Source organism: Triticum dicoccoides, chromosome 5B, assembly GCF_002162155.2.
Source record: "Triticum dicoccoides isolate Atlit2015 ecotype Zavitan chromosome 5B, WEW_v2.0, whole genome shotgun sequence".
Taxonomy (NCBI): domain Eukaryota; kingdom Viridiplantae; phylum Streptophyta; class Magnoliopsida; order Poales; family Poaceae; genus Triticum; species Triticum dicoccoides.
In genome coordinates this window covers 460766038-460785353 of record NC_041389.1, presented here as the reverse complement: position 1 = coordinate 460785353, position 19316 = coordinate 460766038, and the positions used below count along the sequence as shown (strand labels likewise).

At 43.0% G+C, this 19316-nt stretch overlaps 1 pseudogene; it reads left to right on the top strand.

Moving 5' to 3' along the window:
* The first annotated feature begins 16810 nt into the window (after nt 1-16810).
* The window catches only part of LOC119305756, an 11518-nt pseudogene continuing 9012 nt past the window's right edge, over nt 16811-19316 (top strand).

The following is a 19316-nucleotide window of genomic DNA, read 5'->3' as shown; positions in this document are numbered from 1 at the left end:
CATGAAGTTTAACATAGAATTTGTCGAAGGATATGTTTGAATGGTTTCGTGCTTCCTTGTCTTCGACCACCATTGTGTAGAGACTTGGTGATGTAGAGATTGCTCAAGATGTGAGTGAGTTGCAATCTCATAGATTTAGATTCATCCAAGTACCTACATGGGTTAGATAACATGCAAGATGCAAATATATCCAAGACATAAGATTATCAATCATAAGAGAAATATCAAGGATTAGTCATAATCTCATGTCTTGCATCTATCCAATGGAGTTCCCACTCCAAGTTTGAAGCATCAATGATGTTCAATTCACCTCTTAGCCTGCAAAACACTTTCTCATCAAGTGGTTTAGTGAATATATCTGCTAATTGCTTTTCGGTGTGAACATGCTCAAGATTAATGTCACCCTTAGCAACATGATCTCGAATGAAATGATGACGAACTTCAATATGCTTAGTTCGAGAGTGTTCACGGGATTGTGAGCAATCTTGATAGCACTTTCATTGTCACAAAGTAATGGAACATTTTTCACATATATCCCATAATCTTTAAGAGTTTGGGTCATCCAAAGTAATTGAGCACAACATCAACCAGCGGCAATGTATCCCGCTTCGGCGGTGGACAAGGATACCGAGTTTTGTTTCTTGGAAGACCAAGACACAAGAGATCTACCAAGAAATTGACAAGTACCCGAAGTGGACTTTCTATCAACCTTGTCTCCGGCATAGTCCGAGTCGGAGTAGCCAACAAGATCGAAAGAGACCCTCTTAGGATACCAAATGCCAAAGTTTGGTGTATGGATTAAGTATCTCACTATCCTTTTCACGGCCTTAAGATGACATTCTTTAGGGGCAGCTTGATATCGTGCACACATGCACACACTTAGCATGATATCGGGACGTGAAGCACATAGATATAATAATGAACCAATCATAGAGCGATAAACCTTTTGATCGACCGGTTCACCATCTTTGGTCAAATCAAGATGTCCACTAGTAGGCATGGGTGTAGTCCTACCTTTGCATTCTTGCATATTGAAATTCTTGAAAAAGTCCTTGGTGTACTTCGTTTGAGAGACAAAGGTACCTTCCTTACTTTGCTTGATTTGCAAACCAATAAAGAATTTGAGTTCACTCATCATAGACATCTCAAACTTCTCCGACATTAGCTTCCCAAACTTTTCACTAAAATGAGGGTTAGTAGAACCAAATATAATATCATCAACATAGATTTGGCATACAAATAGTTCTCCATTGACCCTCTTAGTAAAAAGAGTAGAATCTATTTTTCCAATTTCAAAGTCTTTTTCAATAAGGAACTTGGTCAAGCATTTACCACGCTCTAGAAGCTTGTTTAAGACCATAAAGAGCTTTGTGAAGTTTGTAAACATGATCAGGTTTCTTAGGATTAACAAAGCCGGGAGGTTGTTTAACATAAACTTCCTCCTCTATTTCACCATTTAGAAAAGCACTTTTAATGTCCATTTGGTATAAGGTGATATCATGGTGATTAGCATAGGCAAGTAAGATGCGAATGGACTCAAGTCTAGCGACGGGAGCATAAGTCTCACCATAGTCCATACCTTCGACTTGTGTGTAGCCTTGGGCGACGAGACATGCTTTTTTGCGAACTACTTGTCCATCTTCATCTTGCTTGTTGCGAAACAACCATTTGGTACCGATGATGTTGTGGTTGTTGTCGGGCTTCTCAACCAATGTCCAAACTTGATTTCTCTCAAAGTTGTATAGCTCTTCATGCATGGCATTTATCCAATCCAGATCTTCCAATGCTTCTTCAACCTTCATAGGTTCAATGCTAGAGACGAATGAATAGTGTTCACAAAAGTTAGCTAAACGAGTTTTAGTGCAAGTGCTTCTCCCGGTTTGTATATCATTGTAGATTTGCTCGACGGGATGGTCTTTAGCAATTCTTGCTCGAACTCGTGAAAGCTTTTTCTTGGGTCTTGGTTGAACATCTTCTTCATCTTGTTATTCTTCTTGGCCTTCTTCATTGTTGGCGTTGTTGTTCTCTTGTCGTGGTGGAGAAGGAGGTTGTTGACGTTCGTCTTGGTGCACTTCCTCGTTTTCTTCATCTTGGTGTGTCCCACTTGTGGATGCTTCCATATCAACTCTTGGTTCACCTTGTCGTGAGGTAGAAGCTTCCACTTGGACGGACGAGGTACTCTCCTTCACCTCCGTTGGACGAATCTTGCCAATAGACAAGTCTTGGATTGCTTCTGAGGGATCTTTATCTCCTACATCAATTGGCAATTGCTCTACCTGCGAGCCGTTAGGTTCATCAAACTTCACATCTACCGTTTCTTCAACCTTTTGGGTGAAATTGTTGTAGACACGGTATGTGTGAGAGTTTGAGCCATAACCAAGTAGGAAACCTTCATGAGACTTAGGAGCAAATTTAGAATGATGATGCTTATCAAGAATGTAGCACTTTTAGCCGAATACTCGAAAGTATCCAACTTGGGGTTTGTTACCGGTGAGGAGCTCGTATGCTGTCTTGCTGAGTAGCTTGTGAAGATACAAGCGATTTGTTGCATGACAAGCTGTCTCAGCCGCTTCTGCCCAAAAGTGCTTCGGCGTCTTGTACTCATCAAGCATCGTTCTCGCCATTTTGATGAGCGTTCGGTTCTTCCTCTCAGCAACTCCATTTTGTTGAGGTGTGTACGTAGCCAAGAACTCGTGTGAAATCCCTTCTTCGTCAAGAAAGGTGTCCACATTTGCGTTCTTGTACTCTGTTCCATTGTCGTTGTGAACCTTCTTGATCTTCACTTCAAATTGATTTTGGGCCTTCCTAGCGAAGTTTTTGAAGATCTTTTGAACCTGCGATTTATCATCGAGAAAGAACACCCATGTAAATCTTGAAAAATCATCAACTATAACTAGACCAAAAGAATTTCCACCGAGACTTTTGTAGGCGTTGGGACCAAAAAGATCCATGTGAAGTAGCTCGAGTGGCCTCCTTGTGGTCATGATGTTCTTCACGGGATGCCTTCCTCCAACCTGTTTACCTGCTTGACAAGCGTTGCAGAGTCTATCCTTATCAAATATGACATCGTTAACTCCAAGGATATGATTTCCTTTAATAAGCTTGTCAAGGTTTTGCATACCAACATGACCCAATCGTCTATGCCATAACCAACCTTTAGAGGATTTAGAAATAAAGCAAGTTCTAGGTTGAGCCTTTTTAGTGAAATCAACAATGTATAGATCACCTCTACGTACACCGGTAAAGACCATTTTATGATTATCTCTACAAAACACTTGGCAATCTACTTCAGTAAATAGGACATTGAAACCGAAATCAGCAAGTCTAGATACTGAAAGTAAGTTGTATCCAAGAGATTCAACGAGCATGACATTTTGTATGGAGCTATCATGTGATATGGCCACCTTACCGAGGCCAACCACCTTACCCTTTGAGTTGTCACCGAAAGTGACATACTTTCAAGGACCATCGTTTTCAGCAAGCTCACGAAACATGTCTTTATCTCCGGTCATGTGATCGGTACATACACTATCAAGAACCCATTCCTTTCCTCCTGCCATATATCCCCGAAGATTTGCCATAAGACCAAAGTGTCTCATTGCATCATCAAGATCAAAGTCACTGTCATCATCCTCATCATAGTATCCATGTTCAACATCGTCAAGTGGTGGATCAAATCCTCGAGAGGGTGATTCGTTAGAGTGAGTTTGACAATGATCTTGTTTATGGATTTTATAGCTTTGAAAATAATATCACTAATAATTCCAACATCTCCTTTGGCACGCATGAGGTTTGTAAGCTCAAATAGACAATCACCAAACATAGGATCACTAGAATTCATCTTGCTCAAGGCAATAGACTTATGGAGAATTTCATCTAGAGTTTTCAAGGAATAATTTGGAAAGCGTTCCTCAAAAAATTTCCATATGGTGTAGGCACACTTAAGAGTAGGCAAACATCCAATCAAGTTTCAAGGCAAGCCTCTAGTGATAAGTTCAACAGTTCTAAGATTGTGAATTATGTCAATTGACTCATCAAGGGTAGGATGCATAGGATCAACATGAGGTGCACAAGGGCTAGCAATGTACTTGTTCAAATGATATTGACTGAAAATAATCACAAGCATCTCATTTTTCCACTCATGAAACTACTCTCCATCAAGTATAGGCACTCTATGTCTAAGACTCCCAATAGTAGACTCATCCATCTTCCTCCAATGGTGTTTAAATCAAAGCAATGGAGACCAAAGCTCTGATACCAATTGAAAGGATTGAGAAGAGGTGTCTAGAGGGGGGTGATTAGACACTAAGTACCAAAAGTTGCAGTTTTTAACTTCTTTAAGTTGGAGTGGAGTTTAGGCACAAGTTTAACACTCACAATACATATCAAGCAAGCATGCAAAGAGTATATGAGCAGCGGAAAGTAAAGCATGCAACTTGCAAGAATGTAAAGGGAAGGGATTGGAGGATTCAAACGCAATTGGAGACACGGATGTTTTTGTCGTGGTTCCGATAGGTGGTGCTATCGTACATCCACGTTGATGGAGACTTCAACCCACGAAGGGTAACAGTTGCGTGAGTCCACGGAGAGCTCCACCCATCAAGGGTCCACGAAGAAGCAACCTTGTCTATCCAACCATGGTCGTCGCCCACGAAGGACTTGCCTCACTAGCGGTAGATCTTCACGAAGTAGGTGATCTCCTTGCCCTTACAAACTCCTTGGTTCAACTCCACAATATTGTTGGAGGCTCCCAAGTGACATCTAGCATATCTAGGAGACACCACTCTTCAAGAAGTAACAAATGGTGTGTTGATGATGAACTCCTTGCTCTTGTGCTTAAAATGATAGTCTCCCCAACACTCAACTCTCTCTCACATGATTTGGATTCGGTGGAAAGAAAATTTGAGTGGAAAGCAACTTGGGGAAGGCTAGAGATCAAGATTCATATGGTAGGAATGGAATATCTTGGCCTCAACACATGAGTAGGTGGTTCTCTCACAGAAACATCACGTTGGAAGTGTAGGTTTGTTCTGATCGCTCTCTCCACGAATGAAGAGGAGGTGGAGGGGTATATATATCCTCCACACAAAATCTAACCGTTACACACAACTTGCCAAACTCGGTGGGACCGAATTGAGAAACTCGGTCGGACCGATTCAGCAAATCTAGTGACCGTTAGGATTTTCGGTGGGACCGACATGCAACTCGGTAGGACCGATATGATTAGGGTTAGGGCATAACGTAATCTCGGTGAGACCAATTACACAAACTCGGTGGGACCGATTTCGGTAATAAGCTAACCAGAGAGTTGGTCAGGCAAACTCGGTGAGACCGATTACACAAACTCGGTAGGACCGATTTTGGTAATAAGTTAACCAGAAAATTTGCATTGTAATCTCGGTAGTACCGATTACTCAAACTCGGTGAGACCGATTTTGGTAATGGACATACACAGAGAGATTACAATCCCATCTCAGTGAGACCGAGATCCCTATCGGTGAGACCGATTTGCCTAGGGTTTGTGGCAGTGGCTAAGACATCTGAACTCGGTGGCGCCGGATAGAAAGAATCGGTAGGGCCGAGTTAGACTTTTGGTTTAGGACATATGTAGATGTGAGAAAGTAATTGAGGGCTTTGGAGCATATCACTAAGCACTATGGAGCAAGAAACTCATTAAGCAACACCTCATCCCTCCTTGATAGTATTGGCTTTTCCTATAGACTCAATGTGATCTTGGATCACTAAAATAGAATATGTAGAGTCTTGATCTTGGAGCTTGAGCCAATCCTTTGTCCTTAGCATCTTGAAGGGGTTCCACATCCTTTAGTCCATGCCACTCCATTGTTGAACTTGTTTGAAACATACTAGGTAAAAGTGTTAGTCCAATAAGAGATATGTTGACACTAATTACCAAAACCACCCAGGGAGCACTTGTGCTTTCAGTACATCTTCACGGCCCGACCGATCAAGCACCGAAACTACGGCACCTCCGAGTTCTAGCACACGTTTAGCTTGATGACGTTCCTCATACTCTGATCGAGCAGAATGTCGGGGGAGAGTTTCGTCAGCACGACGGCGTGGTGACGATCTTGATGTTCTACCGTCGCAGGGCTTCGCCTAAGCACCGCAACAATATTATCGAGGACTATGGTGGAGGGGGGCACCGCACACGGCTAAGATACCAAGAGATCAATTGTTGTGTCTTTGGGGTGCCCCCTCCCCCGTATATAAAGGAGTGGAGGAGGGGGGCGGCCAAGGGGGGTGGCGCACCCTAGGGGGGGAGTCCAACCCCAACCGGGAGTAGGACTTCCCCCTTTCCTATTAGGAGAGGGAGAGGGAAGGAAGAGGGGGGAGGGAAGAAGGAAAGGGGGCCCGGCCCCCTTCCCAATTCGGATTGGGATTGGGGGGGGGGCTCCTTTGCTTCTTCTCCCTTCTTTCCACTAAGGCCCAATAAGGCCCATATAACTCCCGAGGGGTTCCGATAACCTCCCGGAGCTCCGGTATTGTCCCAATCTCATCCGGAACCTTTTCGTTGTCCAAATATAGTCGTACAATATATCGATCTTTATGTCTCGACCATTTCGAGACTCCTTGTCAAATCCGTAATCACATCCGGAACTCCGAACAACCTTCGGTACATCAAAACTCATAAACTCATAATAAAACTGTCAACGAAACCTTAAGCGTGCGGACCCTATGGGTTCGAGAACTATGTAGACATGACCGAGACTTGTTTCTGGTCAATAACCAATAGCGGAACCTGGATGCTCATATTGGCTCCTACATATTCTACGAAGATCTTTATCGGTCAAACCGCATAACAACATACGTTGTTCCCTTTGTCATTGGTATGTTACTTACCCGAGATTCAATCTTCAGTATCCAATACCTAGTTCAATCTCGTTACCGGCAAGTCTCTTTACTCGTTACATAATGCATCATTCCATAACTAACTCATTAGCTACATTTCTTGCAAGGCTTGTAGTGATGTGCATTACCGAGAGGGCCCAGAGATACCTCTCCGACAATCGGAGTGACAAAACCTAATCTCAAAATACGCCAACTCAACATGTACCTTTGGAGACACCTGTAGAGCTTCTTTATAATCACCCAGTTACGTTGTGACGTTTGGTAGCACACAAAGTGTTCCTCCGGTAAACGGGAGTTGCATAATCTCATAGTTGTAGGAACGTGTATAAGTCATGAAGAATGCAATAGCAACATACTAAACGATCAAGTGCTAAGCTAACGGAATGGGTCAAGTCAATCACATCATTCTTCTAATGATGTGACCCCATTAATAAAATGATAACTCATGTCTATGGCTAGGAAACACAACCATCTTTGATCAATAAGCTAGTCAAGTAGAGGCATACTAGTGACACTATGTTTGTCTATGTATTCACACATGTATTATGTTTCCGGTTAATACAATTCTAGTATGAATAATAAACATTTATCATGAAATAAGGAAATAAATAATAACTTTATTATTGCCTCTAGGGCACATTTCCTTCACTATTCACATAGTGGAACAAATGTGCCTGAATTTTTAAAAATCTTCGTGAATTAGGGGAAAATAAGAAGAAAAAGGGACCAAAATAAAACTAAACAAGAAAAATAAATATGAAGAAAATAGGACATGAGAAAATTAAAGAAACCGGTAGAGCAAAACACAAAAAAGAAAAGAAAAACCCAAGCAGAGCCTTCCCTTTCTTTTGAGTTGAGAGCAGAGCCTTCCCTATTGGAAGAAACACTCGGATATACCGGCCCAGCAGAGTGCGTGGGGTGTGCATTTGATCGATCGTCCCCCAACACGAGTTCAATAGGAAATGCAATCCGTGTATGTGCATTACTACCACATAATATAAGCGTCGGGAAATACGGAATGACTAACTAACGGGGGCACACAATTTTGTTGGGTGTGGGAGTGCTCGAGCGCTCGACGTGGAGCACCCCAGTGCCGCCACGTATTGCATGCGGGGCACTTCTCGCATTAGAATTGCTTTTCCTGGGGTTTTTTCCTTATTTCTGTTTTTTTGGGCTTTTTAGTTTGATTACTCTTTTTTTCCTGCTTTTTGATCAACCCCTTGTGAAGCATTGGTTCTTTCGGAAAGCACAGGTGTGTTCATATCTACTTTCTCGTGGGAGCACAAGTTAGATCACACATAGTGAGGCACATGTTTGTATTCGTTGGGAGCAGATGTTGGAAACATGCATGTTAGTGCTAGTTGGAAGCACAAGTTATGAAGTATAAATTAGTACTAGCCGGGAGCACAGATGTGCCGAAAAAAGTTATATGAAACATGAGATCAAGTTTCAAAGATCTCAATATAGCGAATGCAACTACGAAAATGTTTCATAGTTTATACGCACAATTCAGGAGATATTTCGTTTTGAAAAAGCAAAACCAAAGAAATACAAACAAAACCAACGAAAATCTTTGTTTTATTCTCTATATATACTCAACCTACATTTCATAGGTTATAATAAGTCGCAAATAATACCACATCTTATGAGTCCCAAGCAAATCAACATTCAACAGGTGTCCCCATGCCAAGGGGATGATAGATTAGTATCTTGATAGTATCAAATCGTGTTGTATCTTTTTCCTGAGCAAATCATTCTTATCAACCACGAGTACGATGCAGAATATCGTGTCGAATGTTCCGGTCAATCACCACCGGGAGCGATAAGATGACAGGGAAAGGTGTCAATAATAAAGGCATTGCTCGGGACGTTCTGCGATTTGCTACTCATCATGCAATTGGTTATGGGTTCATGTCGGTGAAGGTGAGCTACAACGCCCAAACGACCACGCTCTCGGCCACTCTGCGGTTCGACGACTCGCCACGGCAGATCACATACGCGGTCAGTGCAAACTAGATCTGCGCAAAGCCGGTCTGCCGCAGGACGCGGCGGTTGGGTTCTCGGTGTCCATCGCAGACTTGATCGAGCAGCATCAGATTCTTTCATGGTCGTTGACACCACCATGTCTGGTAGGTGACTTCGTCCTCTGTTTAGCTATGCTCAACTTTTATTCAAAAAGGCAGTATCTTCAACTTCTTAACCGACTTGTTCATGTTCATGCTCGGGTACACAACGTCTAATAACACCATCTAATCCTTCTTTATAAAGGTGTGGGTCATCCCAGAAGTAATATCTTAAATCATAGAAAAACTTTTTCTTTTGCTGGTATGTGAAACTAGGTTCTATGAATTTAGCAACAATGTAATTAGCATAATCAGCATACCAAGGAGCAGTACGAGAAGCATTTATGACAGCTAATTGTTCATCAGGAAAGATATCATTAATAGGTAGTGGGTCATCAAGAACATTTTCTAACCTAGACAAGTTGTCTGCAACGGGGTTCTCAGCTCCCTTTCTATCAATAATATGCAAATCAAATTCTTATAGTAGGAGAGCCCATCTAATAAGTCTAGGTTTAGCATCTTTCTTTTCCATAAGATATTTAATAGCAGCATGATCAGTGTGAACAGTTACTTTAGAATCAACAATATAAGGTCTGAACTTATCACAAGCAAATAGAACTACTAAGAATTCTTTTCTAGTAGTAGCATAATTTCTCTGGGCAGTGTCTAGAGTTTTACTAGCATATTGAATAACATTTAGTTTCTTATCAACTCTTTGTCCTAGAACAGCACCTACAACATAATCACTAGCATCACACATAATTTCAAAGGGTAAATTCCAATCAGGTGGCTGAACAATAGGTGCAGAAATCAAAACTTTCTTAAGTATTTCAAACGCTTCTACACAATCATCATCAAAGACAAAAGGAATATCTTTTTGCAGTAGATTAGTAAGAGCCCTAGAAATTTTAGAAAAGTCCTTAATGAACCTCCTATAAAAACTGGCATGACCAAGGAAACTTCTTATACCTTTAATGTCCTTGGGACACGACATATTTTCAATAGCATCAACTTTAGCCTTATCAACTTCAATACCTCTTTCATAAATTTTATGCCCCAAGATAATGCCTTCATTAACCATAAAGTGGCACTTTTTCCAATTCAAGACGAGACTAGTATCTTCACATCTCTGCAAAACTCGATCAAAGTTGCTCAAGCAATCATCAAAAGAGGATCCATAAACGGAGAAATCATCCATGAATACCTCACAAATCTTTTCACAAAAGTCAAAGAATATAGCCATCATGCATCTTTGAAAGGTAGCAGGTGCATTACATAAACCAAAAGGCATACATCTATAAGCAAAAGTACCGAAAGGGCAAGTAAAAGTGGTCTTTTCTTGATCCTCTGCTGACACAGGTATTTGAGAGAAACCAGAGTAACCATCTAGAAAGCAAAAATGTGTATGTTTGTATAATCTTTCTAGCATTTGATCAATAAAAGATAAAGGGTAATGGTCTTTTTTAGTAGCTTTATTTAATTTGCGGAAATCAATTACCATCCTATAACCTGTAATAATTATTTGCGGGAACAATTCATCTTTATCATTAGGAACGACAGTAATACCTCCCTTCTTAGGGACACAATGGACATGACTTACCCACTGACTATCAGCAACGGGATAAATTATACCTGCCTCAAGGAGCTTTAGTATTTCCTTTCTTACCACTTCTTTCATCTTAGGATTTAATCGCCGTTGGTGATCAATAACTGGTTTGGCATCTTCTTCCAATTTTATTTTGTGTTGGCATAGAGTGGGACTAATGCCCTTAAGATCATCAAGAGTATATCCAATAGCAGCACGGTGCTTCTTCAGAGTTTTCAATAATCTTTTCTCTTCCTGCTCTGAAAGGCTAGCACTAATAATAATAGGATATATTTTCTTTTCATCAAGGTAAGCATATTTAAGAGTATCAGGTAATGGTTTAAGCTCAAACACGGGATCGCCCTTGGGTGGAGGGGGATCCCCTAGGATTTCAACATGCAAGTTGTGTTTCAATATAGGTCCCTGTTTAAAGAATACTTCATCTATTTCCCTTCTTTCATTCATAAACATATCATTTTCATGGTCTAGCAAATATTGTTCTAAAGGATCATTAGGAGGCACAACAATAGAAGCAAGACCAATAATTTCATCCTTACTAGGCAATTCTTTATCATGGGGTTGTCTACGAAATTTAGCAAAATTAAACTCATGAGACATATCCCCCAAACCAATAGTAACAACATCCCTTTCGCAATCTATCTTAGCATTGACAGTGTTCAAGAAGGGTCTACCAAATATGATGGAACAAAAATCATCTTGTGTGGAACCAAGAACAAGAAAATGAGCAGGATATTTAACTTTTCCACACAAGACTTCAACATCTCTAACAATCCCAATTGGTTAAATAGTATCTCTATTGGCAAGCTTAGTTGTAACATCAATTTCTTCTACCTCAGCAGGTGCAATATCATGCATAATTTCATCATATAAGGAATAAGGTATTGCACTGGCACTAGCACCCATATCACATAAGCCATGATAACAATGATCTCCTATTTTAACAGAAACAACAGGCATGCCTACAACGGGTCTATGTTTCTTAGCATCGGGTCTAGCAATTCTAGCAGCTTCATCACAGAAATAAATAGCATGCCCATCAATATTATCAGTCAAGAGATCGTTAATCATATCAATACTAGGTTCAACTTTAATTTGCTCAAGAGGTGTATATGTTCTAGTATTACTCTTACGAACCATAGTTGAAGCTTTAGCATGATCCTTTATCCTAACAGGGAAAGGTGGTTTCTCAATATAAGTGGAATGAACAATAGGATCATTATAAGTGATAATCTTTTCTTCAACTGTAATATGTACAACTACTTTTACTTCAGTGGGAGGATTATATTTAAACCACTTCTCCTTAGGGAGATCAACATGAGTAGCGAATGATTCACAGAAAGACGGTACTATCTCAGAGTCAAGTCCATATTTAGTGCTAAGTCCACGAAAAGCATCGGTATCCATAAAAGATTTAACACAATCAAACTTAGGTGTCATACCTGACTCCTTACCATCGTCAGAATCCCAATCTTCAGAGTTGCATTTAATTCTTTCCAATAAATCCCATTTGAATTCAATAGTCTTCATCATAAAAGACCCAACACAAGAAGTATCAAGCATGGTGCGATTGTTGAGAGAAAGCCGAGCATAAAAGTTTTGAATAATCATTTCTATTGAGAGCTTATGATTGGGGCATGAATATAACATTGACTTAAGCCTCCCCCAAGCTTGAGCGATGCTTTCTCCTTCACGAGGCCAAAAATTATATATATAATTACGATCACAATGAACAAGATGCATAGGATAAAACTTCTGGTGAAATTCCAATTTCAATTGTTTATAGTCCCAGGATCCCATATCATCACATAACCTATACCATGTCAATGCATCTCCCTTCAAAGATAAAGGGAAGACCTTCTTCTTAATAACATCATCGGGCATACCTGCAAGCTTAAATAATCCACAAACTTCATCCACATAGTTTAGGTGTAAATCGGGATGCAATGTTCCATCTCCTGCAAAGGGATTAGCTAGCAGTTTCTCTACCATACCCGAAGGAATTTCAAAGTAAACATTTTCAGTAGGTTCAGTAGGTTGAGGAGCAACTCTTTGCTCTACTGGTCGGGGTGAAGATACCCGGAACAAGCCCCTCAAAGGATTATGTTCCATTGTAACAAGTGACAGTAAATTTCAGCACACTATATAAATGTTTCCTTACCAAGTTCCACTTACCAAAGGCGCTTCACTCCCTAGCAACGGTGCCAGAAAAGAGTCTTGATGACCCACAAGTGTAGGGGATCTATCGCAGTCCTTTCGATAAGTAAGAGTGTAGAACCCAACGAGGAGCAGAAGGAAATGACAAGCGGTTTTCAGTAAGGTATTCTCTGCAAGCACTGAAATTATCGGTAACAAATAGTTTTGTGATAAGGTAATTCGTAACGGGTAACAAGTAATGAAAGTAAATAAAGTGCAGCAAGGTGGCCCAATCCTTTTTTTAGAAAAGGACAAGCCTGAACAAATTCTTATATGAAGGGAAAACGCTTCCGAGGACACATGGGAATTATCGCCAAGCTAGTTTTCATCACGTTCATATGATTCGCGTTCGTTACTTTGATAATTTGATATGTGGGTGGACCGGTGCTTGGGTACTGCCCTTTTTTGGACAAGCATCCCACTTATGGTTAACCCCTATTGCAAGCATCCGCAACTACAAAAGAATTATTAAGGTAAACCTAACCATAGCATGAAACATGTGGATCCAAATCAACCCCTTAGGAAGCAACTTATAAACTAGGGTTTAAGCTTCTGTCACTCTAGCAACCCATCATCTACTTATTACTTCCCAATGCCTTCCTCTAGGCCCAAATAATGGTGAAGTGTCATGTAGTCGACGTTCACATAACACCACTAGAGGAGAGACAACATACATCTCATCAAAATATCGAACGAATACCAAATTCACATGACTACTAATAGCAAGACTTCACCCATGTTCTCAGGAACAAACGTAACTACTCACAAAGCATATTCATGTTCATAGTCAGAGGGGTATTAATATGCATTAAGGATCTGAACATATGATCTTCTACCAAATAAACCAACTAGCATCAACTACAAGGAGTAATCAACACTACTAGCAACCCGCAGGTACCAATCTGAGGTTTTGGTACAAAGATTGGATACAAGAGATCAACATAGTTTGAGAGGAGATGGTGCTGATGAAGATGTTGATGGAGATTGACCCCCTCCCGATGAGAGGATCGTTGGTGATGACGATGGTGATGATTTCCGCCTCCCGGAGGGAAGTTTCCCTGGCAGAACAGCTCCGCCGGAGCCCTAGATTGGTTCCACCACGTGTCGGCGGAGTTTCGTCCCGAAAGCTTGCTTATGATTTTTTTCAGGGTAAAAGACTTCATATAGCAGAAGATGGGCACCAGAGGGCTGCCAGGTGGCCCACGAGGCAGGGGGCGTGCCCAGGTGGGTAGGGCGAGCCCCCCGCCCTCGTGGATGGTGGGTGGCCCCCCTCAGGTATTTCTTCCACTCAATAGTTTTCATTAATTCCAAAAATGACTTTCGTGGAGTTTCAGGACTTTTGGAGCTGTGCAGAATAGGTCTCTAATATTTGCTCCTTTTCCAGCCCAGAATCCCAGCTGTCGGCATTCTCCCTCTTTATGTAAACCTTGTAAAATAAGAGAGAATAGCCGTAAGTATTGTGACATAACGTGTAATAACAGTCCATAATGCAATAAATGTTGATATACAGGCATGATGCAAAATGGACGTATCATTCATCATTGCATATATTTTCACATCATATAAATTTGTTATTGTAAATATTCATATTGTTTTCTTCAAACTTGGACAAACTTTATAAAGTTTGACTTCAGTCAAAACTAATATGTGGAGTAAATAAAAATGGGCGGAGTACACATGAGTCATATGCACGTTCATAGTGTGGGGAGGACTAGTATAGAATCAGCACTTCATGTGAGATCATGCGATCTAACCAGAAGGACAGTTGGATAATGGTATGATTTTGCACAAAAACTCCCCTTTTCATCTCACAATGCAACACTCACTGCATTCTCAAAGTAAAAAAGGAATCTATTTTACTTCATAGTTTGATCATTCAGATTCACCTTAAGGAGAGGGGGGAGGGGGGAGGGTGATTGAAGTGCCGAATGAAACTAGGCCAAACCATCGGCACGTCGGACATCCCAAGAGTCCACTGTTGTGCCACCACCATAGTCGTTGGTCGTCAAAGCCCATCATTGTCATCAGATTATGATCCCTTGCCCGAGTCGCCACCATGGGATCCAACTGTCTCGAGCTCCACTATTGCCAGTTTACATGGCCGAAAGAAATGGCCTCTGTGTTCGATCACCATGAGGCAATCTTGTGCACTTTCACATCCTATCCATTTTGTGTATATGATTTCCAGTGTCTTCTATGTACTCCCTATGTAAATTAATATAAAAGCGTTTAGATCACTATCTTAGTGATCTAAACGCTCTTATATTAGTTTATGGAGGGAGTACATGTTTTTTGGATTTGTGAACACTTTCTTGCATATTTGTTCCAATGAGATCTTTGTACATGTTTTTTGTCGAATCTGTATTGGATATTGTATTTGAGGCTGAAAACAATATGTGCTGCGCAGTACAGTCTTATTAGTTTTGCAAAAAGGAAATAAATATACAAGTTGTTGTTCATTTTAGGGATCTCTTCATTTTCCTAGGACATTAAACTTAAAATACCCATGCAAAATTTGTTAACGCTTAAAAATAGGTTAGTTCTGAAATCAGTAATGGTGGACATGCGAATAAAAAAGTTCAATAGTTTTCAAAAGCAGTATGTTTAGAACATGTTCTACTTTGTAGCCACACGAGGGAATGATGTCAGTACTTGATTGACAAAGCTTAGAGGTTGTAATGCAAAAAAAAAGAATCCCTCTAATATGAAGTTGACGAGAGAGTAGTAGTAGGTAGTCCTATTTCTTGGCCTCCAGTGCAAGATTTTCCTTCCGAGAAAGGGATCAATCTGGGGCGACGCGTGGAATTCAATATCAGCTACGTGTACGGGTATATAATACTTCCTCTATTTTTATATACAAGGCCACAAACCCATACTCCCTCCTTACCAGTTTATAAGGCTCATTTCAAAACCGCCAGATTTCCATAACATAAGGCTCAATTCGTGGTCCGCTCGGTTGAAGCGCTGCGGTCGTTTCGATCCCTACGCACGCAATTAATTCGCTGGCTGCTGTTCTCGTACGAAGAGAAATGGCCATTACTCCTTTCCTCTCCCTCCCTGCATGCATGCATGCATGCACCACCCACTTCTTTAAAACGACTCGAAGCACTCATGTTTCACCCACCCTCCTCTGCTCTTTTCATCCACATACGAAACGAGAGCAGCAAAGCGCCATGCAGATGAGAGAGAGAGGTGGGAGAGACCGCGCTGCGCATGGGCCGGTTTAGTTTTGAGGTCAGGCGGGAGGGAGCGCGCGCATGCAGTAAGTTCAGAGCGGAGGCGGGAGAGAGCGCGCGCATGCAGCCGTTAGCGCGCAGCATAGAGCACGCGGGCGCTGGAGTTATTGCGTCGGGAGTCGAACGGGCCGAGAATTAATACTGCAGCGCGCACAGTTTTCGCGAAGAAAAAACCCAAAGCTTATTGGGCACTTTCTAAACCAGCTCAATTCATCTCAGCCAATAGACATTTCCCTTGGTTGGTGAGATTTCAGATATGAGCCTTATAAACCGGTAAGGAGGGAGTATTACAGGTATCAAGGTAGAAATTAATGCTTACTTAAGCCAATGTTGCAAGCTTATCTTTTCTCCTCGCTCGACGTGTTAATTAATGTGTATTTTTCTCTTCAACGCACAACAAGACAACCCTCTCACTCCTCGTTGGTTGATTAATGTGGTACATGAAAACCAAGCTTCTCACTCCCACATGCATGCAAGGGGTATTAATGTCCTCGGTTGCTAATACGAGGCAAACCTCATCAATTTTACCTCGATTGATGTTAGTGACCTCATATAGTTGTAAATTGTAATTTTGATAGTGGTCTTGTATACAAAAATGGAGGCGCATAGCAAAGGCCAGCTTGATGTAGACATTCAGGCCGGCCTTTGAGTCTTTGACCGTATGATCGAGGAAAAGAATGTCCCTATGATCGACTAATTAAAACCTTTACCTGAACTATCAATAACGATGAGAGGAGGACTAACGGACTAGCGCAGCAGGTTGGTAGACCTTCGTGCAAATATAGTTAACGAGCAAGAGCTTGCACATAACATACTGTACGTTCATACGTATTTCATAGGCCATGGTGATGAAGAGAGCCAAGTGCTTTCTTTTCCCCGGCTTCCCATACTTGCGCCTACTCATCATGGCTAGCTGTCTTCCTCATGTCACCTCCCTTAGCTTCAGCTACAACTTCTCCGGTGCCGGCGTCCTGGCCGGCGCCGACCTCAAGTACATGAACGACTCCGCCCCCGCCCCACCCTCAACCGGATCGACCTGACCAACCACTCGAGGAAGTGGAGCACCGGCCGCGTAGCCCACGGGCAGGCGGTGCGTCTCTGGGACGACAGCGCTGGCAAGGTCGCCAGCTTCACCACCAACTTCGCCTTCGCCATCAAGCCCGCCAACGATAACAGCGCGGCAAGTAGAATTACTTTCCCATGACATGCATGGCGTTCGTACGCTTATCAGTCGCCGCTTGCGCTGCAGAGAGGTGATGGCATGGCGTTCTTCGTGGGGCCTTACCCGCCGAGCATGCCCAAGGACGCGACGGGCGGGTACCTCGCGCTGTTCAACAACCGCGACAACCCGGCCAACACCGACTTCCCGCCGATCGTCGGCGTGGAGTTCGACACGTACAGGAACCTCGGCTGGGACCCCACCGACACCAACTGCCACATCGGCGTCAACGTCAACAGCATCAGGTCCATGGAGTACACGGCGCTGCCGGACGGCATCTATAACGGGATCATGTCGGCGAAGGTGAGCTACGACGCCCAAACGGCCACGCTCTCGGCCACTCTGCGGTTCGACGACCCGCCAGGGTAGAGCGCATACACGGTCAGCGCAAACGTAGATCTGCGGAAAGCCGGTCTGCCGCAGGACGCGGCGGTTGGGTTCTCGGCGTCCATCGCGGACTTCATCGAGCAGCATCAGATTCTTTCATGGTCGTTCGACTTCACCATGTCTGGTAGGTGGCTTCGTCCTCTGTTTAGCTATGCTCAATTTTTATTCAAAAAAGGCAGTATCTTCAACTTCTTAACCGACTTAGGAATCATCTGAAAATATGCACTCTCTCCGTCCAAAATAATAAGTGTCGTGGTTCAAGAACAGTTGATTTGAGCAACTCTCCTAACCTCTCCTCCGGCTTATAAAAAAAGTGCCAAAATAATGAAGAGTGAACAAAAACGGACATGGACTTTTCACTTTTGGAATGCACGCCCTATATAGCAACTTAATTTAAAAAAATGTTATTTTTTTCACATAAGACCATTGAAGTCATTTCTTCACTAAACCTTACGCGAGAGTATAACACTAGACCATATGCGTTAAAAAAAGTTTCAAAATTGTTCGACTTTTTAACATTGACAAAAGTCCAATTAGGGTGCGCCTAGACCATGGTTCATTCGGCAATTTTCGAAAAAAACAGACTATAAAAAATTCCTTACAGTCCCTTCCATTGCCATTTTTTAAAGGCATTCTAAACAATCCTCTAATCTTTTTTTAGAGAATATGCAAGGCTCTCTATACACTTTTTGGTGCCCGGGAGATTTCGTTCCTACCTGCGCACTCGCACTCGCAACTGTCTGTACCGCCCCCGCCGCTCTCACATGGCCGCACTCTCATCCCCGCATCCCTTGTTCAATCCACTGTTCCCCACGCCTCGTTGTAATTCTCTAGGCTCCATAGTCGCTCCCACAACACCCCACCATCGTTCCTCGCCTCCTCACGTTTGCACGGCAACCGTGCCCCTCCGTCAATCCACACAGATCGCGGGTAGAGCGGTTATGTTGCACACCGATACTTCTCAACGCTAAAGGGGACCTCCTCGCCGGCTCCCTCCCCGGGCGCCCCGTCCAGCAGTCGCAACCTCCGCCTCGTGCGACACTAGTGGGGTGTTTAAAAATATGTCGAACACCATTGACTCCAAAGACTCAATTAATTGGGACAATATCAGGGACCAGAGGACTAGGACATTGTTGAGACCCGAGTGGACAACATGATCTAGGCATCCATAGAAACCTCTGATCATCTACGCCACCATAGTGGGCATAGTTGAAGTGCAGAGCATGCTCTAGGATGCCATGGACACCACCGAGGGTGGCTACGCGGATGTAGTAGAGAGGAGAGGATTCTCAAGGCGGTCATGGATTCTTCCGCCACTAGGGATTAGCGGGAGGCCGGAAGAAGGGGTGTTAAGGCCTCCTTTGTTGTCGTTATGGAGATATCTTTGGACTCCTCCTCCTCCAATAACCATGATAATGACCATCAGCCTTGCTATGTCGTTAAGAGGGCCGAGAGAACAGTCCCTCACGTCCCTCGCGTCGCCCCCGCCCTGGGCGACTCGGGGGCCTCCAACCCTAGGCACAGCCGCCGCCCCCTCCTCCTTCCCTCCTCGCGCCGCCGCGGGGTGACGCCGCCGGGTGAAACCCGTGTGGCAGACGGCGGCGGCGGGGGGATTCCCTCTCCCGACTCCCCTTCTTCCGCGGATGGCGGATCTAGGCGGCAGGCGGCGGTGTCCTGCGGCGGCAGGCCTCGGCGAGCGGTGGCGGGGCGCGGGGCACGCGGCGACGAGCCTCGGCAGGCGG